Raw genomic sequence first — 24,878 nt, 5'->3', positions numbered from 1 at the left:
GATTCCTGTGTGCGATCCCCAGTACTGGAGGTTAAATGGGGACAAGTCTCCCCAAAACCTTGAGTGCTCTCTGATTGACTGAGGAAAGCTTTCCTCATCAATCTCCATAGATCAGCACAGCCCGCAAACTTTTTTTTTTTTATGTTTTTTTTTAAATTCAATTTCAATTTGAAGCATGTTAAGCTAAATGCCTAAAAAAATCCTCTTCACATATTTCTTCCTATATTTTCTCTATGTATTTGAACACACATAAATACATACATGACTTCACATGAAGCAAAACAATATACACCTAAAAAGAAATACTTAACAGAATGAGGACCCTTCTCTGGAAATTTTAAAACTGATAAAACACGATTCGCGCAGTTCACACACACATAGCGGTTACGCCTTGGCGCATCACACTCCTAAGGTTTGGCGCACAACTATGCTTGTAAAACTGAGTTTTAATTGGCCAATTGTGCTGTTTTTAGCCAGTCAAACAAATCATAGAAGGGAACTGCTTAAATACAAGCATAACTGAATGTTTAAAAATTGTAGGTCCTGGGACATTGTAAAGGAGATCACATAAAAACAACCCCCAAAAACAAACTAAAAACTGTATTCAAAATAAACTTATTTGCTAAAAGGTCACATAAAAATATAGAGAACACACAGGCACCACTAAATTTCCATGACAAAAAAAAAAACAAAACCCACACTTCCATATAAAGCCAAATTAGTGCAAAAATGGCCCAATTATATATATATATATATAGTAAATACTATTATTTCTATATAATAATATATATATATTATATATATATATATAAGCAAAGAAGAACGTGTGTGTGCTTGTGACTTTTGTAGGAAAATCTAGTCCAGTGGCAAAGCCGAGGTTTAGCCTGCAGAAAGTCGCAATATTTACCCCCCCAGGCGGCTCTTCCAATCAGGCATCGTAAGCGTTTAGATAGGCGTCTATGTGGAGCAGCTGTACTCAGTTAAATCTTGCCTAACAGGAAAGAAGTCATTTTAAAATATGCTTACTTCTTAGCTCATATAGATCTTTTAAACATTTGAACACCAGAAAGAAAGAATAATTTTTTAGAGGACTAGTCACTTTTAATGCAAGCTCGCATTTAAAACTGCCGGGGGAAACTGTCGGGGATGCGCGTCTCCAGCGGAGAGATCATTTCAGTTAATAACTTCCGTGAGAATACGTCAGCACCTGGAATTTGGTACATAAATTGATCGAAGGGCTCTGATTTTGGATCGCAAATACAAATGCATGAGAGAACATGCGATTTTGCTTGATGAATCAGCCTCCCCGTCTTTTCTATCTGGGATATGTTTATTTCCCTAGCGGTTGAACTTGATAGACTTATGTCTTTTTTTCAACCTGACTATGTAATTATGCCAACCACAATTCCTAATCAATCAACTAACACCTCAATTTCCTTTTTATTGGTAATTTTGTACATAAATTGCTCACCATGACTCGGATGTGGATCACAGCTAATGGATCACATTTTGGTGTAGAAAGCTAAGTTCCATGTCATACTATCTGGAGATGTTGGTGCGTTTGGTTATATATTTGGCCATTAGTAAGCTATGTATATATTAGGTATATCAGGTCAAAGTATTCCCTCATTTTATATCTGCTTTTGGTGGTTGGATTTACAGTCTCTGTGTCAGATTGGCCCTGACATTACTTGCAACGTGTGCAATCCAGTCCGCTGTCCTGCAAAATTCTGCTCTTCCCAGCCGGAGTCTGTAAATTCTCTTTGTTGGGCAGCATTGCAACCAATCACATTCTGAAAATCATAAAGCAAACATTAGTGAGGAATATGAAGACTGAAATACAAGAGAGCTAGAGATAGAACAGTTTAGCCGGAGTGCTGGAAACTTCCCACATAAACAGAACAACACTGAATCCTTGTCCCATTGACATAGCCAAAGAAGAAGCCAGAAGACTTGTTCTAAAATAAAAGAGGAAAGCTAAAACCCCCATTAGCTTTTTATTTCTGTTTTTGTCTCTTTTGCAGATTCTTCCTCCCCAATGTTTTTTTAGTGTTTGGTGAATGTTGCCACTGGTATAACAGGTAAGGGAATGTTTCTAAAAATCCTGGTAACAGTAAAAACCCAACAGATCCTTGTTTTGTCTTGCTAAGTACATAAGGCTTGGTCTGCTTTGTACAGTAATTTGCACTTTCACTATCTTACCTGCCGGTTATATCAAAAAGAAATGGCAATGCTTGTACTACATGGAGCCTGAAGAAGAAACATCATTTGTCTTTTCTCTATTTCACTAAATAGAATTTTCAGATAAATGCAGATCGGCTTTGACTTGCCTTTGGAATCTGCAGGATCCCCTACCCACCTATAGGGGTTTTCTTTTAGGTGTCACCTTCTTCTTTTGGGGGTTGGGGTTACTGAAACCAGTAACCCAGCTGCTTCTGAATAGTGTTGGTGTTCAAATTCAGATAGACCTGACCCGAAAAACACTTTGCAAATTCGTGTGTAAAAAATGTGTTAAAAAAAGAGGCTTTAATGTTAAAGTAAGTTATTGAAAGTGTATGATTTGTGTAACTTAACTTTTATTTTTTATACAGGTTATCACACAATGCCAGGATGATTCCCACGGCTGCACAGCTGTAGGAATTCTCCTGTCAGTGTGGGATGCCTGGGCACTAGGGGTTAAATGAGGACAGGTCTCCCCATTCATCACCTCTAGTGCTCTGCGATTGGCTTAGGAAAGGTAAACCCTGATGACAGCTCAAGCGTCATCAGAATTTTCCTTTCCCCGGCCAATTACAGAGCACTAGAGGTGAATGAATGGGAAGACTTGTCCCCATTTAGCCTCTAGTACCTGGGGATCCCGTGGGACTCCTGTGTTCCTGTATAGAGAAACTCTATCCAAGAACACAAACAAATACTAAAGGGCTGCAAGAGTAATCAGGGCTGTGGAGCTGTCAGCTCTGCTCCTGATTGCTCTTACAGTTCTACACAGTCCCGAATTTTCCCTCCCATTGACTTTAATGATGTTTGAATTCGACGTTCAATCACCCGAACAATATCCCCTTATTCGATCAAAAAGCTGTCGAATCGAATAGTGAGATATTCAACCAAAACTACTCTTGATACCATAAAAAGTCCTGGGGACATCCCTTACTGAACATTCTTGGAATATTTGTACTGTGTTGTCTCGTCTTCCTCTGAATAAGCCTAATTTGGTGAAACGCGTCAGCATTTGAAACATATTTGTTCTGCTCCCTTAATGGAAAGGTACTGTAACATTTCAATATAGTAATACTAATGTGCAAAACTCTGTAAAGTGCAAGCGGAAAATATTTTTGTAGCACATATCCAACGTGTCTTTTTATTAAACTGATGTATGTCCCAAACAAAACCCCTCTCTTTCATTTCTCAGAGGGTTTTTTCAGTCCAGAGACAATTTTTTCCCAATTTATTAGCTGGATTCAGCTTCTCTTTGTGTTCCTATCATCCAGTCTACTCAGTAATAGCATTTTGACGTGTTTTATTTGTGTAGGGGATGTCAGCAGGGTTGGTCCTTGTTGCCCTTTATTTTTGCCTTTGTGTCTGATTCTCAAGCTGAGGATCCCCCATATGGGGCTGAAAATTGTTTAAATTCCATTAACAGCTGGATACAATTCTATCATGTCAGTATCCCATCCAAACTATATCTACCTAATTATTTGGCATAAAAGTCTTCATAAAATTGCATGAATATGTCTCCCTAATTTTTCAACTATTGATTTCCAAAAGTATATCCTGATATCATTCACCGATGCCAGGTTGGGCCAACTTAGTTAAAGTGATATGGACGCCCTCTGGTTACTATACATGTTGCAGAATTCCCATGCAGGGATTCCGAAGAAATACTTTCAGATTCTGATTCCAGATTCATTATTTGGGGAGGTCATCTGGAAAAGGGTTCACGTAAGAATGATGTAATGATGTAATACCCTTAGGGGGGTTAGAAGTTCCTCATGCCAGGACCTTTATTTTGGCAGATTAAGTCACATTAGGAACTAATGCTCTATCTAGTTTAATAAAATACAGTAATCTAATATACTACAAATAAATAGGTGAATACATTTGGTCACAGTTTTTTTTGGCAATCATTTTTGTGGCATTTTTCCAAGATTTATTGGAGATGATCCTGACAATAAGCATACTTGGATTGTGGAGTTGGTTATATTTTCAGGCTAAACAAATGATATCAATGGTAAATCTCTCCATCTTATCTTACTCTCTCTCAATGGATATCTTTTGGTAATTCTCCTAAAATGTTTGGTAACATAAAAGGCCAATGTGATCATCGTACATTTAGAGGCCATGACTGATGACCCCCGGGCCTAGGCTTGCATAACCTGATGATTCTGCGGCTTTACATAACAACAGCAGTTTTTCATGAAGGAGTGCTTCTTTATAGAGGGGATGTGCATGTACAGTTTTTTAAAGCACCATGCCCATGTGTTTGGCCCATTCCCCATGCTTTTCATCATGGGAGCTGATACCTGCACAATGTTACATTGTAATACCAGATTTTTCTTAGATTCCACATAACTAAAACCTTAAAAACCATTGATATTCCACTGATTATCAGCAGCAAAGGAGCATGACTGTAAATTAAGTTGCGTTTCCTATTTGTCATTTTGAGCAGCTCCATAATCTGGCTTTCCATATGACTTTCATATATCGGAATCCAAGGTACATAGAATTAAAATTCACTGCTGACTGTATTTGTACTCTTTATTAAATTCAACGGCACCAGAAAGTGATGTATTCACAAAAAAACAAATACAGAGAACAAACTACTAATCATCATAGAAAATCTTATGAAATATCTGCGTTCAATCTGCATTGTGGTCAGATTTGTAGATCTAACTTCACCTAAACAGACCATTTACAAACGATATGAGGACGATGATAAACCCGACCAGCAGGGGCACCCTCATTTCACTGATGTTCCTTAGTGCCGAAGCTGAAAGACAAAATGTGTAAAAAATAAGATGAAAAACGGGAGCTGGGGCTCCACTTTCACTGAATGATCCAGAGTAACTATGCTTGTAAAAGCTGTCACATCAACCACCAACATGGAAACAGTGCAGGATTTTGTATGTCCTCCATATTCATGGTCTCCATATTTCTAAATGGCTTTCATGTTTACCAGCTTCCATATTTATGTGACCCCTCCTTATCCTCACCAGTACCAGTAATGTAATGCCCAGCCCTGGCACTGCAACCTGGTGAACCAAATTTTAGAATCCACAACCCTATAGATTGTCTCCCCCAGTTCCAGATCCACACTTTGGATGCTTTAGGTGGCTGCCCAGGGCCCATGGATACAAGGGGTCCATGCATGCTTCTGTCCCTTGGTGTATGAGATACAAAAGTTCTTCTTAAACACCTTGTAAGCCCAGATTCTCCATTCTGCCATGGCTGGTATAATCTATGTGACATGTGCAGCCACCATGTAAATGAAGTTTGCCAGATTCATTATTAAATGGGTTTGTAGCAATATCACTGTAACAAAATATTACCAATAGTTATTTGATGTGCAGATCAAACAGGTGCCCTTTGTTCTGCACATTACAGACTGCATTCCAAAATTTAACCTAAGGGTCTTTATCTATTAGAAAGGTCACATGACTAAAAAAAACCTATTCTTGTGTTATAGCTTGGTTCTAGGTTGGTTAAATTGAGCCATTCACCAGCCATTTGTAACCCTAAAAGAAAACACACAGTATACTAACATTTTCAGCAGCCTATGTCTTAAATTGCTATACTATGCTCCAGTGCATGCAGTGGTTTTACCAGTTGTGCTCCAGTGCATGCAGTGGTTTTACCAGTTGTGCTCCAGTGCATGCAGTGATTTCACCAGTTGTGCTCCAGTGCATGCAGTGATTTCACCAGTTGTGCTCCAGTGCATGCAGTGGTTTCACCAGTTGTGCTCCAGTGCATGCAGTAGATTCGCCAACAGCTCCTTCGGGTATGACACATTATATGCAAAGCCCAACTTTATTAATGAAGCAAAAACATCCTTACCTGAATTGTACATACAGCTCTGCCGCTTACTGCCTTAAAAGACAAAACGGAGACAAGTGAGAGAGAAAGTACATTGACCTTTACACAAAAATATTTTATCATAATATTAATAATGTTTAAATAAAACATTATTTAAAATGATATTTTACATTTAGTGAGTTTTATTTTCAAATGCAGCCAACAGGTGGTACTCTCTTCCTTTTTTCCTTTTTTAGCGTTTTTTTAGGTTACAAACAACCAACTGTTTACAGAGCTCTGTAGCTCAAGCTGAAATTTAGGAACACGTGTAAATGCTCCAGAATAGTCCTCACTCCATAAGACTCATTTAATTAAAGACAGAGAGTGTGAAAGGAGACATCATGTACATAATAATAACATTAAAATAAAAGTTGCCAAAAATGTATAGGTTTTTTTTACAGGAGGCATTGTCACTCATTCATATAAAGCAACAGTGAAACATCAGATACCCCCCAGCTCATGTCTCTTTTGTAGCTAGAACTACAGTACTAGGTGTCAGCCACTGTTGAACCCCAGGAAAGGGTACAACAGCACTCCCCCAGTCATGTGACATTGCTCGGGCCTAGCCATTGGCTGTTGGACAGAAGCAATGTCACATTGTAGGAGTTCACACAATTGTCCTGCTATACTCAGGAGAAATATATTGTTGCTGGCACCTAGGTTCTCTGATGAAAGTGTTATTGTTCCAGCCTTGGAGAGCTTTAATAAATCAAAAGAAAACCTGGCTTTGCCTATGTAGAGTGGTCCCACTAGCTACACGAATTCATCTTCACACCCGCTGAGTCGCCGAGTATGGAGGTTCATGACATTAATAGAGCACAGAGTTGTAGAGGAAGCACAGCCGGCCCTTAACCTTCTTACAAGTGGAAGATAAATCTGCTACTGAAGCAGCCACATAGAAATAATTCTCATGAATGAAATACACAGAAAACACAAGAGGATGTGAAATGTTTGTGGTCTCCCGAGGAAGATCTGCTCTAATAACTTGTGTCAGCCGTGACCGAAATGTGCTATTTACCAAAAGTCTGCTGGTCTATGTTATAAAAAAAGAGCCTGAGATTGTTCGCTTTCTCAGCTCTCACACAATTCAGAGAGCCACATCCTGAAAAATGATGTTTTTTTATCGAACGCTGCAAGTTTGGTGAAAAATAAAATCACCCATAACCCACATCAAGACTCAAACCCGATTGCTACATAGCTATATTGTGTAAGGTTCCTTAGACATTTACAGCAAGGAAAGGCTGCAACTTGCAATATGAATAATATAAAAAAGAAAAATCCAGGCAGTGAATAAAGTGGGAAGTAAGGAGAGAAATAATGAAATACATCTCCAGGTGATCAGGGCAGCAAACAGCAAAGTACTTGGCAGCAAGGAATGTGGGGAATCACACCACAGTGCAACAAGTAAGCTGACGCGTTTCACAGTTCTGGGTCTACTCAGAAGGTGAAATACAGAACTCTGATGGATATTACCAGATAATATTTTTCTGTTTTACATATATATTTTTGCTGTGCTTGTAAACTATCTTATATTTTAAACTCTGCACTGATAAGAACCCGCATTTGCTTTAGGTGTAATAATATCCTTGTTGGATACAATAAACCTGACATGGATTTCTTACAAATTTGCTATTAGTTGGCAGATGTTTTCAATCCTGTACAATTGGCTGGATCACCCAGGTTCTCCCAAAATAGTATTTTTGCTCCAGTCTTGGAGAACTTAATAAATCAGTCCATATTGTTATGTTTCTGTTTTGTACCCCTGAATAGCACTGATCATACGGATCTGGAGGAATGGAAGAGAAGTAGGTCAAGTGCAAGTCAGAAGAAGGTCAACTAAAGGTGAGAAGGTCAGTTTAAGGTCAGAGGAGGTCAAGTCCAGGTCAAGATGGGGTCAACTCCAAGTCAAATGAACCAATTACTCAATATGGTTGCTGTAAATGTAATAAAAGCTTTACATTATTAGAGAGCTTTGTCTGCCAGACGTAAATCCAAGTGAACCCTGTGCTGTGCTTTCAATATATCATGGACGATCACAGTTGAGATGTATTACCAATCTTGTCAATAACCATTATATTAATAGATTGAACACTACTGATAATAAAATTATTTTTGGATTTGCTTTGTTGGAAGTGAGCCTGGTGGTACTGAGACTGTGACATTCCGGATATTGTACCTGGCGCTGTTCAAGGTCTTGAACAATAAAATAACTGGATTTCGTATCAAAGGGCTTTCGCCCCATGTTGACAGGCTTTAGGTGTTAGTGGTGTCAGTATAACATCAATTAAAGAATATTCAGAATTCATTGCTAGGTGCATTTGACCTAGAGCTGACCCTGTACTTTACATACAGTTGTCCTCCTTGTATTTGGCATCCACCTGAATCCAAGTGACCTCTTTCTGACCCTACTTGACCTCCCATGACCTGCATTTGACTTATGGGTTTTGCTTTAACACACAAAATTCTATTAACATTGGCCGTTCAGATCTTTTTGGACTTCTCATGGACATATACAATGTTTCAATTAAAATGTAATAAAGTATTTCAAATTTGTGCAGCATCTGGTTGCTTGTGTTTGTAAAAAAATCTTTATAAATTTATTTTTTTAAGTTTTTTAGCATAGAAAGCAAGGCCCTGCTAAATATTTTTGGCTTTGCTTTTAGATAAGAGTAATTACTAAATTGGTACTACTATCTAGAATTCAATAGACCATATCTACCCATATATAGTAAATGGGAGAACCATAAAAATCATTCTTGCCCAGGGGTCCGTTGGTCCTTATGTCTTCCACCAGTCCTACAACCTGCTGCTAGATTTGCAGCCCTCAGTGCAGGTACAATTACAGCTCACAGTGTTGGAATGCTAACAGTGCCAAACCTGAATTCTGCCGGTAGATTTTATCTTTACCGGAACTTCCCTATAACTCACCTCCCAGATAGGCACAATTGTAGAAACTGCATCTTCTGCTGGTAGAATGCAAGACAAACTTATTGCCCTGCTGTTACTGCATTGTTTTATCTATCTGTCTTTATTATTAAATAGTATATTCTTTCAAGTCTTTGTGTTATCTCTCTTTGTACACTTCAAATTCAACCCATCAATATTTGCATAAACTGTCACAAATTATATCCGTGACATAACAAAAGTGAAGCTTTAAGCTGACCACACACATTACAACCTAACTCAGCTACCCATTTAGTATATATTTAATCAGACCAGTCCTCACACTGCATGCCTGCTGGAAAATCTAGAGGTTTACTCAGACATGTCGAATGTGGAGCATCATGGCAGCCCACCATGTGCATGTTAGTGGATTGCAGCGCCATTGTGCATAGTGTTCCCTTTGTCTTTGGTGTCACCTGTGTATCCTGTGTTCTTGTGTCTTCCATGACCCCCATGTCACCCATGCCTCCTGTGTTTTCCCTTGTCTCCTGCATTCCCCTCTGTCTTTGATGACCCCCGTGTCACCAGTGTCTATTTACTGGATTTCTGGAACTCATGACTTTTGTTCTGACCTCACATGTTCGCTTCCTGCCTAGTTTTCGTCTTTCTTCGAATATTCTCCTGCCTGTTGACTTTGTACCACACATTGTTCTGCCCACCCTGGTGTGCCCAAGGACAGCAACCTCACAGCAGCCTGCAGCAGAACATCCTCACCACTAGAGGCTCTGGAGAAGACCAGGCTACTGCTTAGATCCTGCACATTGGCCTGCACCTCACTACTATTGAGCAAGCCATAGCACCCCCTAGAGGCTCCATCCCACATACTACACACTACAACTGAAACACTTTGTATAAACAGATTGATCTGTCTGTGACCAGTTTTACCATAAATCATAATGTTTCAGATTTCACCAGTAAGATTTGATAGAATTTGAAGATGACCACAAGCATTACAGTCTGAATGTACAATCTCAATCAGATCAGTCAGAAAGTATGCCATTGTGTTGGCTTAAAACACTGAAACACATGGGCTATGATTGCATTAATCAAGGTAGTCACTTAAGAATCATTTGTTCATTTGTTTCTATATAAGGCTTTGGCTTTCTGGTGTATTTATTGCTTTCCACTGTACGTAAGGCACCAAGTGTTGTCCATGTGGGGGGTCTTTTCATTGCAACACATGGTATTGGGTTCGATATATCGAACCCCATTGATTCCAGTCTGTGTGGCTTTCCCTGATGTGGAACATATAACGAGTTATATCAGGACAATGACTTAGAATTCAATGAAGCCAGGACAGCCAGAGAATTATAATTTCCAAGTGGTCACCTTTGCTATCACACATCTGCTTTCCTCTGTACAGGGGTGAGAACCTCAGAGTGGCAAATTGAGGAACCAAAATTAAAACTAAATTGTGAAATTAACTTTTTTTACAAAAAGCAAAACAGTCAAAAAAGAGAAGTGAGAGAAGACCAGGAACTGACTAACCATAGATCAGAACTGAAAGTGAAAGTCACTACCAAAATAAAAAGCTATAAAAATATCACCCAAACGTGATCTGCAGCAATGAGCACAATTTAATTTTTCCCCATCAATTTCATAACTGTCACAGGGACTGGATTATTTATTATTATGTATGATTAATGTATATTCTGCAGACTAAACAGAGCAGAGGATCCATCGGACCATTGATATAATGAACCCCATGTATCTGACAAGATAGCTAAAAGGACAGGTGCTCTTTACAAGCCCAACCTCCGAACCTAAAAGCACAGGTGCTCCTTACAAGCCCAACCTCCGAACCTAAAAGGACAGGTGCTCCTTACAAGCTCAACCTCCAACCCTAAAAAGACAGGTGCTCTTTACAAGCCCAACCTCCAAACCTAAAAAGACAGGTGCTCTTTACAAGCCCAACCTCTGGGCCTAATGGGGCTCTTCTATCCCTGGAGCCATCATGTTGGGGCAACATTGGACTTTAGTAGAGGATTGACTATGGATCTATTGAGTTGGGTGAGAAGAATGGAAAGTAAACCCGTCCATGAAATGGAACTAATGTTCCCAGCAAAAAGAAATGAAGAAATAAAAGGTTTATTGGCCAATAAAAAGATTAAAAATGAAAAAATTGCCCCACGTTTATAATAAAAGCATTTTTGTGCCAATGTCAAGGCTGCCACAAAAGCTGAAAAAGAAGCATCACCTGACCCACATGATCTGTCACCATTACAGGTAAGTGTCTTACCATGCAATTATACTGTACACATCACGGCATAAAGCCCGGCACCAGACTGCAGAACTGAGTTCCATTTTAACTCTTTCATATCTACTCTGATCCTTGTGTTACATGCTCCATGTTTTCTGTATTCTGTAATCTTTATAACATTACATTGCATATTCTAACATTTCACACAGAAAGAACTTCCTATTTAAAGTCTTGTTTCCCCTTTTTTAGCAGTCAGAAAGCTGTGAGAATGTGGAGTGACACTATAGATATCTGATCCGGGGATTAGATGGTTGGCTTTAGAAAGTAAATAAGGAATTTTGGTGCCCCCAACACAATATGACAGAGCAGCGAATCCACCCAAACTGCAATGTACCGCAAAGTGCATGCCATGAAGTGCCGAAGATAGCAGTCTGCAGCCTCAGCTCAGTGCACAGAAATGCATTGTATTAAAGTATTTTATATCAACAGAACGCAAAGTTTGATTGGGGGTTTTGATGACTGCTGGAGGGGGAAATCCGCCAAAACTTTCTTGTAACTTTGGTGGATTATATTGGGCAGATCTCAAATTGACAGGTACAGCTGCAGTGCCCATTACCATTCCTGCACGAAATATCTGCTGTTCCTATTATGAGTAGTTCCTACCATCCATGTGCTTGGGTTCCCAAGTCTGGACCCCTGCTGTGCCCAATATCCGGGGTTCCTTGTATGCCTGTGCTAATATTTGCCTGACAATGGGCTTTAATATGGAGGCTGAAGAGTTAGGAGTCGTTATACAGATACACAGAGATAAAAGTGAGGAAACTGTTTACCTGTGTATCTGTCAGGTAAAAGAGGAGGCAGAGCCCAGAAACCAGGAGTGCAGTCATTGGTCAGATGGACACCTGTAAAAAAAACAAACCCTCTGCCCCCCAAAAAACAAAGTCAGGACCATAAATATAAGGAAAGAGACAGGCAAGGAGGAAGATGAGAAGAAACTTTGATCCAATAAGTAACTTTAAATGTAGCCAAAGCCAAAACTTTGTTAGGGAAGAATAAAGAGACCCTGTCACCAGATCATCCAATAAGATTCAATAAAATTACCATTTACCATTGTTGGGTATATTATTTATCTGTGACAGCCACCCAAATGCCCAGATACTGCTGCAGGATGCAGCCATCATAATATGCAATGATAACTTTCACTATAATGACCCTCTGTATTATTCCCCTTCACTCTGCTTCATTCCCCTGGCAGCTATGTAGGGAGAAAGGGGTTGGGTGTAGGAGCTGGGCCAACACAGACTAGTCTACGATGTACAAGAAGAGAGACAGCTGTGCTAGGAAACTGATAAGGTAAGTTTTCTAGCAAAGCACATCACAAATAAACTGAATAATGATTTTTAAAGGAAAAGTGCTGCAAATAACCATTTCAAACATTTGATTTTCTTGTGCTTTTGCAATTTTTGGAGACAGGGCCTCTTTAGGGGTAATAGGAATACCAATCAAAAACCTGAACTTGCAACAATTTGTTCTAATGTAGTCAAGTTAAGCAAACGTTTTTTATACTTTACAATATTAAAGTTTTTGGAAAGTTCTACACACTTCATGTAGCTATAATCCTATAAAGGATATACAATTCCTCCCACGTAGGGGAAGATACCCGTTCTTGTCCTCGGAAACTATGTGGCCTTAGGGACAGAACATCCTGAGCTGTAGATATACTTTACTGGGTCAAAAGGCAACGTCATTACAGCACAAAAACAAAAGCAGAAACAAACATGATAAACCTTTCTTTATTCTTTCTAGTTTTCTTTATTTAGAACTGAAAGGGGTTTAATAGGAGTTTAGACATGTTTAAATATTAATAATAAAAAAACATATTAAATGAGATTAAATTGGGAACAGACTTTATAAACTAAATATTATTTTACTGGTGGGATGGCTTTCAATACCTTCACAAAGAATTGCACTAGATACATTGTAACAATAGCACTTTATATAACAGCTTTATTATGGTGCGAAACGCGTCAGTTCCTGGCTGAGAAAAGATATATTTGTGCCTATGATCCTAGTGATTACTGCATGCAGATCCCCAGACCGTTGCTTGGCTTTCAATCTGCTCAGCGCTCCAGGTAAGGCTGGGGTTTGTGGGGAGCAGAGATTTGTGTATGATGTCTGGCCCGCCAACACTGCAAAGCGGTGTCATTTTAATTGGACCTCACCTCCTGATGAAAGCTTGCTGCCATTACCTTGCCATTGTCCTTGCAACACCCAATGATGCCACATTTCCAAACATGGACCACATGCCCTGAGTTTTGTAAAATTCAAGGACTGCAGATTGTCTGTAATATAATGACTCCGGAGTGCGGCACCACTGCTAATAAACTTCTGGGTTGTCACTATCTATATAAAGGGATGGGGGGGGGGGGAAGATAATTATAAAAAGTTAGGGCAGGTTACAATAAAGGGGGTCTTTGGTGTCCTCCTGTATAATGCTGGACAAAGAGAGCTGAGCCTCATGGGGCAGTTAGAGGAAAAAGCGTTGGGGTCGCATAAGGTGGAGGTAGCCAGGAATCAGGTCTAACCCCATATTGTATTAGTAATTCTCTAGAAATAATAACCCATAGAAAAAAACTCCCAGTTAGAGGAGGGGACCCAACGCATGGGTTAAGATTCACTATTCTCAGAATTCTTACTGATAGTATGAAGGAGGAAGAAAATGAGGACAGCACAGAGTCTTCTATCAGTCCCATTCACAGGGAGGGTTTTAAACAAAAAGGGCCCCTGAACTAATATAAAGTGAGGGCCCCAGTTGTACAGCATTCCAGTTTCCAGCACCCCACCATTCTGTCAATTGGAGCCCAATTACCTCCCCCTTTCCAATCCACAAACTTTTCTTGCCAACAGAATGCCAGGAAAATAATCAGATCAATTGATGGAGATGGGAGAATGAAAGAAGGGGGAGGAAAGACCCTTAGGAAGATTCTGTTGCTCAGATTATTAGTTTAAAAGTTAAAAGTGTAATTTTCCAGCTCCGGATTGGATGTGGCAGCCACATTCTTTTATGCTAACTAATATATTGTTTTATTTTCTGATAAGCAATCAAAACAAAATAAATTATTCTTGAATCACTCCATATCCCCCTCCTGAGACTTCCCCCACCTCCTAGATTGTAAGCTCTTGGGGGCAGGGTCCTCTCCTCCTCCTGTGTCACTGTATGCATTCATCTGTTATTTGCAACCCCTATTTATTGTACAGCGCTATTTGCAAACCTGATATTTGGGGTAAGTTTTGCAGGGAATTCAGCTGATATCACTCTCTTTGACTCCGTGCAAATAAATACAATGAATTTTGGTGGAATTCACCTTTAAGACATCACGATTGTTCACATTTAATCATTTCTTATTATGGGGGCTATAATAAGCATTGAGACAGAAAGAAGAATTGATAGGAGTGAGGGGGTAACAGGCAGGGGGTAGAAGGGAGGGGTGAATAGAAACGAAAGGTTACCTTTGTCTCACCCTGTGGGCACTGCCTGGGCACCCGGCCTCACTTTCCTCTGACAAATCTGATCTGTAAACAACAATGGGTGAACTTTCTTCTTGGGGCCGGCGTTCTATATATATAGGGCCAGCTGTCCCAGCAATATAACGTGTCAGAGCTACATGAGACATGACCTGCCCTATCGCCAACAATAAAATTCTGCCTTAACCTCTTCCTGTCTGCAGTCCCCCCCCCCCTTCTTATTTACAAACTTTATATTTCTTAACTTTAACCCCTGCCTTCCTGTTGCCTAAATAAATACCCCCACCCCACACAGACAACCCTCACCCCCCTCATCCTTCCTGGTCCATAACCCCAATGCACCTTCTTGATACTCTATCTTAACCCCGTCCTTCCTGGTGCCTATCCTTAAGCAGCAGCTAACCTACTCAAAATTTAACCCTTACCGGTGGCTTAATTTAACCCCTTCCTCGCTAGTGACTAACCTTTACCCCCCACCTTCCTTACTGCCAATATTTAACCCCAGCAATATCTAACATTGGTTAGAAGTTTACCTACTCAAAATCTTTCCCCCCATCTTGCCTGGTGCCGGACCTTAACATTCTTTTTTGGTATCTAAACTTAACCTCTTCTTTCCTGGTGCCTAACCTTGCCCCACCCCCACCTCCCACCCTCCTTACTGCCAAAACGTAACCCATTATCTCTAGCAATAATCAGAACCTAACCTTGTGCCTAATTTACCTGTTCCCCTTTAGTGCATCACCTTAATCCCCTCCTCCCCTAATTCACTGCACTCCTCCCTGGTATCTGACCTCAAGCAGAACCTAACTTAGTTATAAACTTAACCCCCCTTCTTGATGCCTAAATTTAACCCCCCCCCCCCCAGTGTCTAACCTAAAGCAGAAGCTTATGAACTCAAAATCTACCCTCCCCTCTCCATCCTGCCTGGTGTCTGACCTCTTGGTACCTAAACCTGACCCCTTCCTTCCTGATGTCTAACCTTAACCCCCTCTATACTCCCAAACCTTAACTCCTGTAATGTCTAAACTTAAGCAGAACTTACCCTAGTCAAGATTTACCTTTACCTCCCCCCACTTCTGCCCAATCCTAAACTAAACTAATTTAAAATCTAAATCTAACTAAAATCCTAAACTAATTTAAAATCTAACCTTTCCCTATTCTTCTTAGTGCCTAATTTTAACCCCTTCCTCTCTGGTGCTTAATTTTAAACACCCCTCTATGCCAAAGTTTAAGCCCTGTAGTGTCTAACCTTAGCTAACCTTAAGCCAGAAGTTTACCAGCTAACCTTAACCCCTTCATTGCCTAAACTAAAGCAGAAGCTGCCCTACCTGTAATATACCCCTAACATTAACCCCTCCAGGTAACTGTGAGAAGTTTACCCCTTCAGATTGGACAGTTGGTGAGTAAAGATCTCCATCTGATTTTGTGGCCCCCACACTGACCTGTTCTATCGCTGACATTCGGCTTCTTTGCTCTCTGGGATTCGTACGATCGGTCTGCCGGCTCTGCGATTATGGAAGTTCTGCTGAATGAGATTTATCAATGAAATGTGAAATGTGCTGCTCCAGGCGTGTCAGGGGGCCGCCACATAGCAGAAATGATTAACTGAGTCATAATAAAATGATAAGAAATAATAAACTCGTCATCTATCATAAAACACAGCGACCAATGGGATCCTTCCTATCAGCTGGAATTTGGATTCTTTGTTTATGGAATTCACACACAAAGATGATGAAATACCAATACCAAATCCGCAGCTACATCGGCTGAACCAGATATCCGAACGCCTACACGGCTGTGAATTTCCTGCGCATGGCAGAGACTAATTTATGCCAACCCACACATACTGGAGGGGGATTGCTGAGTCCAACCTCCTAATCACTAACATCTCAAATAATCCATAATATTGTCATTTTAAAAGTAATTCCAATCTTTCTGTGGCTTTCATTAAAAAATCCTTGGAGATCCTGCCATGAAGGTCCTTGTTCGGGTACTTCCTGGAATAGAGTGACAACGCTCTGTCGATGTCTCCTATGTCCCTGCCTGTGTTGTCACATGGGACTACAAGCACACATTACACAGATATGGTCTATTGTTGTCACACAGGAAAACCCCCAGAGAAAAGCCCATGCAGCTATCAATGGGGAGAATGAAGACAAAAAATGGCTCCAGGAGATCAGCAGCACTGAGATGGAACAAAGAATAAAAAAGTGAAAATAGGATTTTATATAAAAACAAAATGCCAAAATCTTATAACACATTAAATAGGGAGCAGCTTACCTATAGTTAGATGCAGTAGCCGCATTGGTTTTCTGGGGGTTTTTTTAGACTTAGGGCTTTCTGCAAGTACAAAAATATCTTATGATCCTGCCAGACATTCAGTGTCATGATCTGATATGAAATATTTTTCAAATATATATGATTAGAAACTCTTCTTCATATATGATATAGATGGGGGCGCGGGGTTGTAGTCCAAATCATGGATGCAGCTTTAGGACAATTATGATACTGGTAGGTGATGTAAAGAAAAAAATATCCAAAAAAAAAGAAGACTAATGCCACCACTAAGGTCTGACAAGCTGCAATGTTACATTTTTGTGTTTTGCTTTTATAAGCTTTAAAGAATTTCTAAATCTTCTGGTCCTTTAAAATAATGCGTAAGAGTTTGTGCATAGACAGGTATTATGTCTCCATCTAGTGGAAGCTGCTGGTAAGACATTGTAGCTCTATCCCTATGGAAGGCAGCTCAGAATCCAGTGCTAAGAGCAATATCCATCAGGCTGTGTGCAAAGCCATTTATAAGACCCCCTGCTGACAAGAAAAAATATTTATAGGCAGCAAGCATCCATCAATATTCATAAAAATCTGCTTTTTAGCTCCAGTCAGTGACTTTGCCTGGGCTGCGATGATGTCATCTGTCTGCTGCAGGCAGGAAAAAGCATTTCATCAGTCTCCCCTGACCCAGTGTTTAGTCTGCAACATGCTACCTTTGTATCCATCTACAAGGTGAGAGGCTGCAGCAGAGGCTGATCTGTGTCAGACATTTATGAACATGACCAAGACCTGCAAAAACACCGGGATTTACTTAATGTGTCATCTCTGAGCCACCGGGTCGTACATAGTGACCCTGGAGGAAACCTGAACAAAGATATTTCCATTGTTCCGGTGGGGCCTGAGCTATTTTAGAAAACTGATTCATTACACTTAGTTTAGCTTTGCAGCCAATCCCCAAATCAGGGGCAGATGGGGGTATGAAGAGGGACAGTCCCTCCAAATCAGGGGCAGATGGGGGTATGAAGAGGAAAAGTCCTTCCAAATCAGGGGCAGTTGGGGGTATGAAGAAGAACAGTCCTTCCAAATCAGGGGCAGTTGGGAGGTATGAAGAAGGACAGTCCCTCCAAATCAGGGGTAGTTGGGGGTATGAAGAAGGATAGTCCCTCCAAATCAGGGGCCGTTGGGAGGTATGAAGAAGGACAGTCCCTCCAAATCAGGGGCCGTTGGGAGGTATGAAGAAGGACAGTCCCTCCATATCAGGGGCAGTTGGGGGTATGAAGAGGAACACTCCTTCCAAATCAGGGGCAGTTGGGGGTATGAAGAAGAACAGTCCTTCCACTTCAGGGGCAGTTGGGGGTATGAAGAGGGACAGTCCCTCCCAATCAGGGGCAGTTGGGGGGTATGAAGAGGGACAGTCCCTCCAAATCAGGGGCAGTTGGGGGGTATGAGGGACAGTCTCTCCAAATCAGGGGCAGTTGGGGGGTATGAGGGACAGTCCCTCCCAATCAGGGGCAGTTGGGGGTATGAAGAGGGACAGTCCTTCCAAATCAGGGGCAGTTGGAGTTATGAAGAGGGACATTCCCTCCAAATCAGGGGCAGTTGGGGGTTATGAAGAGGGACATTCCCTCCAAATCAGGGGCAGTTAGGAGGTATGAAGAGGGACGGTCCCTCCCAGTCAGGGGCAGTTGGGAGGTATGAAGAGGGACAGTCCCTATAAATCAGGGGCAGTTGGGGGGTAAGAAGAGGGACAGTCCCTCCAAAGCAGGGGCAGTTGGGGGGTATGAAGAGGAACAGTCCTTCCAAATCAGGGGCAGTTGGGAGGTGTGAAGGACAGTCCCTCCAAATCAGGGGCAGTTGGGGGGTATGAAGAGGGACAGTCCTTCCAAATCATGGGGCAGTTGGGAGGTGTGAAGAAGGACAGTCTCTCCAAATCAGGGGCAGTTGAGGGGTATGAAGAGGGACAGCCTGTGGCCCCTGTCCATGTTTTCACCATCTGATTTACATGTTCTCTTGCCTGATGATATATTTGATATATTTTTATAGTTATAGCTCCTTTATTCCCGCGTTGGTTTCTTTGTTTCTGACTTTGTAGCTGGTTGTCAGGGCTGGGAGTCGGGGACACCAGAATATGGCACCCAGGGATCTTTGTTTTCTGTGCCGGCCTCACAACGTCAGATGTCACAGCATAGAACATTGAGCTCAGAACTCGTCCGACTTGTCTGATGACAATCAGGAAACAGAAATAAAGAATTGGCGGGGATTTGTAAATTGAAGACACAAGTGGCCGATGAGGAACAAACGCTGGTAATGTAAGTGAATGTTACATCAATCTTGTGTGTAGATGATTCAGGGCTATTGCAGGGACTGATGCATCAAGAGAGAACAAAGAGGCAATCATGCACTGACAGCAGAATAAACGGGACAGATCTGGGCACAGCTGTATATTCTGCCAACCATATGGGGGTATCACCTGGAATAATACCATGTAATACAATGTTTCTCCACTAGGGCTCCTCCAGAGGTTGTTAGGGCTTTCTTGAGAATTCTGTGCCTCCCAGGTCAGTATAAGCCCCCAATAATGACCCCAATGATTTTTTTGGCTATCTGTAAGGGTGACATTCTTCCCACTGGCCAGCAATGTTAGACGAATTCTTCCCATTGCACACCACACCGATGTACTGTGATCTGTGGGTATAGTAATTGTAAAAGGGATTCCCTAAAGACCCTATAGTTATTTTAAGGTTCCTCCATGTTAAAAAGGTTTAGAAACACTGATGTAATATAAAAGTTCACATCTCAATATGCCTTGTTCTCCATATTTAAATGCAAACTGAGCTGCCCAGCACAATGATAGTTACAGGGGTTGGGACCAGCCAAATAACACTATGGGGGGTGAAGGGGGTGATTACATTGGTCAGCTTTTATTGATATGATAAAAAATGTGAAACTTATTGCTATATTTGTATGAAAAGTATAACACTACATGTCTATTTACTACTCACAGGGTGACAACACTACTGTACAACATCACTGCAAAAACAGTGTTGTCACCCTACAGGAAGCTGGGAAAAAAACAAATCTGTTGCCAGAATGCCAAGCTATACAACTATGTTACAGGAGGACTCAGAGTAACAAAAACTGACGTTAATGCCGTCAGACAATGTCATTTATAGTCAGAGCCCCACTTGAATTAGTGATCATTATAAGCCCATGCTGATTGGGATTCTGACTGCTATCAGGACAGACTCTTGTGCATGTATGTGCTTGGTTTGAGAATTCCAACCAATCAGAATATTTATAGCAAGTATTCCCCTTTAGTAAAGGAGGGACCGACCCACTCCATCAACTCCATCTAGGATCAGTTGTACATAAAATCCATGAATTCTACTTATAAAATACAAAATAATTGTATGTCTAATGGATCTCAGCCAGTGTGGATGGAGTGGGTTGGTCCCTGATTTTCTCTTGCTGTTTAGTTGTCTTCATCTGAGATCAGTTTTACACCTTACATCTAAAAAATGTTGCAAAGTGCGAAATGCGAGCATGTGCTGTGGTGCTTTTCTGAATCTCCTGTGTTGGGATGTAAATAAAGCTCCAAATATCCAAAAAACTGAACGGCCATTCTGGATGACATTTCCAGGTAAGGTAGCACATATCAAAAGGGGAAATGTTAAGGATGTGAGTTGCCCTAGAGGTAATCCAAGGAAGTGCATGTACAGCCAGTACAGTACAGAAAGGTCCTGTATGGCTGCTTTATTAGGAAGGGAAGAGCCCCAATCCAGAATGTTATTATTATTATTATTATTATTTTCAATAAACAGTATTTATATAGCACCAACATATTATGCAGCACTGTACAATAAGTAGAAGTAGCACATGACAGAGAGATACAAACAATGACACACGAGGAGGCGAGGACCCTGCCCCGAGGAGCTTACAATCTAAGAGGTGAGGGATGTAGAACACAACAGGAGGGGGGATTTGGGATGGTGAGCAAGGGTTTAAAACATGAATACATGAAAGATTATTGGTCCCTATGATACTGGAAACTTGATCTTGGGAAACCTTTGGAATTCAGGTTTTATTTGAGTCTTTAGTTCGAACAGGAAAGTAAATGGAAAGGGTTTTTGAGAGAGTATATAAAAAAGTTTAGAAAAAATAACGTTTAGGTAGTGTGCTCATCTTTATGGTGTAATTTCTACCAAACCAAAGAACAGTTTGAGAATGCCAAGTGTTTTTTCACATATACATATATGAGAGGTCTGTGATATTAGAAGGGATTGAGGTGCTAAGATGAGGAGTATTTTGTGATAAGAAGGAAGGGAGAGTAACACAGGACCGGAACCCAGCTGGATCAAAGAGCAAAACAATGCCAATTGACTCTCTCAAAGGCTTCTTGACATCCAATGAGAGCAAAAATATCGGAATATTGTATGTTTTTGTTTTGTTTGTTTAGTTTTTTTATTTGTATTTTTATAAAAGGTAAAACAACACGAAACACAAACATAAAAAATGACAGAGGATACAAACCTAACTAAGAACAAGTGCAACATAAACCATCAAAAAGCGGTATTGGTAATCCTTCACATACAAGTGTCACAGATAATAAGAATGACTATTCTATGACTATACTCTTTCGGAACCATTGATCATTATATATTGAATGAATGACTATTCATTCAATATATAATGATCAATGGTTCTGAAAGAGCATATAGAGACAAGAGAAAAGAATAGATAGCAGGTAATAGGCTAAGACATAAAGAAATAAAAGAAAAGAAATACCTGAAAAGATGGGACTAAGCTGCGGTATAATAATTTAGTAATACAAGTGATAACTTTTAGGTATCTTGGCTCCCTGATTGGGATTGTTATCGACATGCTGAAACATGTTGGCAACGAGACGATAGATATCCCAAGTCCTGGGGTCCCATATCGCTGTGAACTTATCAACTGGATCATAAAGCCGAGCTGTAAGGTGTCCCATTAGTTGAACATCCTTAATTCGGGGGTAGAGGTCATAAAGCGCCGAGAGTAGATTGACTTCCAGTGTCTGGTAATGGGACATTTGGCTCGGGTTAACACAATGAACACCAATTTCTTGAAGTTTTAATTTTAGAAAGGGTAAATATTAGTAATCCCAGCGGATGGGTCACTACAGCCAAAGGGAAAGGGAAGTAGAAGGGAGAATCCATCCACTAAGACCAAAAAAACCTTGAGATCTATTTTGAAGAGAGAAATGGATTTAAACCTACAACTATGGACAGGTCTTATTTAGATTTCAGGAGAACGACAAACTTTGATATACATTCGGTTACCATACATGCTCCTATGTTTCTATACCCTGGGAGAACCTGTAAAATATTGACCATTGCTTGGTATCTATGACTGATGATGGAAAAAAACTTTCTTTTTATGCAGGAAGTTTTCTCAGACAAACCAATTTGTTATCACATCATTGTGATGACCACTTCACATCATCATAGTGATAACTCAAATCACTCAAATGGGCCTGATCAAAAGTATCTACCCCCCGAATGTTGGATCTGATTATATACACAAGGTGACACACATAGGTTCTAATAAGGGAAATAAAGGGAAAGAGACCAGACATGTAACTATTCTGATTGTAATCAATGTCTGTGTATAAGTAATCAAAATAAGTTTATTTAGAGCTGCACTGACTTTGCTAGATCCTGAGCCATGGAGAAAACCAAAAAACTCATAAAACATTGTGGTATTGTAGAAATCAGGAAAAGGATAGAGACAATGTTTTAAAATGCCTGTCAGTAATGTTCAGACTCTGGAATATAAAAGTAGAAAGTTGGGGGTTCCGGTATGACCAAGCCACGGTCAGGTAGACAAAGATTTCAGCAGCAACTGCCGGGAAAATTGGCTGAGATGCAAAGAAAGCCCACAGCCACTTAAGCTGAATAAGCTGTGAAATAAGAAGGTACCTCAATGGTAAGGTTGCAAGAAAAAAGCCTTTATTGTCCTAAAGCCATGCCAAATAGCATCTGGCCTCAAAACTTCTGGAACAAAGTTCTTTGGAGTGAGTAGAACAAAATTAAACTTTGGGTTATAACTCATTACAAACATTTTGGAGAAGAAAAAATTTATGATAAAAAATTAAACCATCCCTTATGTAAAGCTTGGAGGTTGGTCTCTGATGTTCTGAGGGTCTATGGGTTCAGAGGCACAGGGAACTAATGATCCACAATATGCATGTGAGTGCACGTTAATCTTCCAACATGACAAAGATCCAAACCATAAATCTCCTGACATCAATGTCATGGAACCTCTTTGGGAAAATCTCAAATGTGCAATTGATGCAAGACAACAAACAAAAAATGTCAGTTTTACCACCTGGGAAGATCAAGGGTCTCATCTGCAACTATCACAGAAGAATATGTGCTATCATTGGTGCGGGTTTTACAATTCTTCCATTGTATGGAAGCTTATGAGCACAATTGTATGGTCAGGAAATGCAGACAATTCAAAAGAGGGAGTCAAGAATTTTGCCCAATTATAGTGGATATGGCCAAGGACTGTACCTATTCCAAAAAAGGAGGATCAGGGATTACACACATTCCAAGGAAAATGGTCGGGAACTGCACAACGTTCTAAAGGAGGGGTCAGGGACTGCAGGCATTCTAAAGGGGGGGAGAGGGACTTTGCACATTCTGAAGATCAAGGACTGCAGACATTTTAAATATGGGGGCCAGCTACTGCATATATACTAAAGGGGGGGCAGAGACTGTATGCACTGGTCAGAGAATGCAAACATTCAAAGATGGGGGTCAGTGACTATGTGAATGTTAAAGATTATAAAGAAGAGGTTCAGGGACTGTGCGCATTCTTAAAAAGACAATCAGGTCTGCAGGTATTTAAAAGAAGGGGGTAAGGGAATGTCCACATTCTGAGACTGAGAGAATCAGGGACTGCACACATTGTAAAAAATATTTTAAAAATATAAAATGAATTGCTACCCTCTCCACTCCCCTATACCATCCCCTGAAAGGACAGGTAAACTTCTGTAAAAAAAAACCTTCTGAACAAATAACCCATCTGTCTTTCAGGGTCACAGTTTCTGTAGTCCTTTGTGGGCAAAACTTTGTGTAGTCCATGAAGGTAGATTCCACCCTCAGCCTGCAGGTGTCACCCTTTACTGTGCTGCCTGGGAGGGGTGGAGCTTTATTTTTTCCCCCTTGCGTTAAAATAATGACATTCACTTCCCATATCCTGGGTGTTTCTCTGAGATCTTGGGAGAAATAAAGAGCTGACCAACAGAGGGACCAGGAAATTCTGGCGACATCCCTAAAATCCATGTGAGTTGACAGCACTATTCAAGCTTATGAATTCTGCATTTTGCACAGATGTTTTGCCTTCTGCTTTCAAAGAACTCGTTACTATTTAGAATTGATAATGGTGTTTTTACATTTTTTTTCTATATATTACTCATCAAAGCTGCAATAAATCTCATTCACTTCTGGGCTCTCAGCCAAACTAGCTTCATATATTCGATGTGTACAATCAGGCTCCTCTGAACATCCTACTACACCGCACCCTGGCCCCAGAGCAAGAATGTTACTTTTATTTTTCACAGAACATAGATCCAGATCTACTTTAGCAATACAGCTCTGGGCCTTGTTTATTCAGTAATACATGTGTATCAAATGTATAATACTACGTAACCATGGTTTGGCTGGGGGATAAACAAATCCATTACTATATACCCTGTTTCCCCTATGATAAGGCACCGTCTTATATTTTTTGAAATGCCAAAATATGCCCTAGGTCTTATTTTCAGGGGGATGTTTTATTTTCCCATGAAGAAGACTACAGTACACATTTATTGCTGAAAATC

The 24,878-nt window shown here is 40.5% G+C and overlaps 1 protein-coding gene and 1 long non-coding RNA gene across 2 annotated transcripts in view; one reads left to right on the top strand and one right to left on the bottom strand.

The window, feature by feature from the left end:
- Positions 1 to 4,741: 4,741 nt before the first annotated feature.
- Positions 4,742 to 9,072, bottom strand: LOC140323455 (uncharacterized). Its single transcript, XR_011919376.1, has 3 exons — positions 8,998 to 9,072; positions 6,052 to 6,084; positions 4,742 to 4,987 (listed from the first exon to the last, which is right to left on the bottom strand). It is a non-coding gene; the product is annotated as an uncharacterized lncRNA (long non-coding RNA).
- A 15,237-nt stretch (positions 9,073 to 24,309) lies between these two features.
- Positions 24,310 to 24,878, top strand: part of LOC140323361 (uncharacterized) — an 11,030-nt gene continuing 10,461 nt past the window's right edge. The window contains exon 1 of the mRNA XM_072400361.1: positions 24,310 to 24,339. The gene's annotated coding sequence lies outside the window, so the exon portion shown is untranslated. The remainder of the gene's footprint in view (positions 24,340 to 24,878) is intronic.

The sequence above is a fragment of the Pyxicephalus adspersus genome, chromosome 1 (genome assembly GCF_032062135.1).
Source record: "Pyxicephalus adspersus chromosome 1, UCB_Pads_2.0, whole genome shotgun sequence".
NCBI classification, from domain to species: domain Eukaryota; kingdom Metazoa; phylum Chordata; class Amphibia; order Anura; family Pyxicephalidae; genus Pyxicephalus; species Pyxicephalus adspersus.
This window is presented reverse-complemented; position numbering and strand designations above follow the sequence as displayed.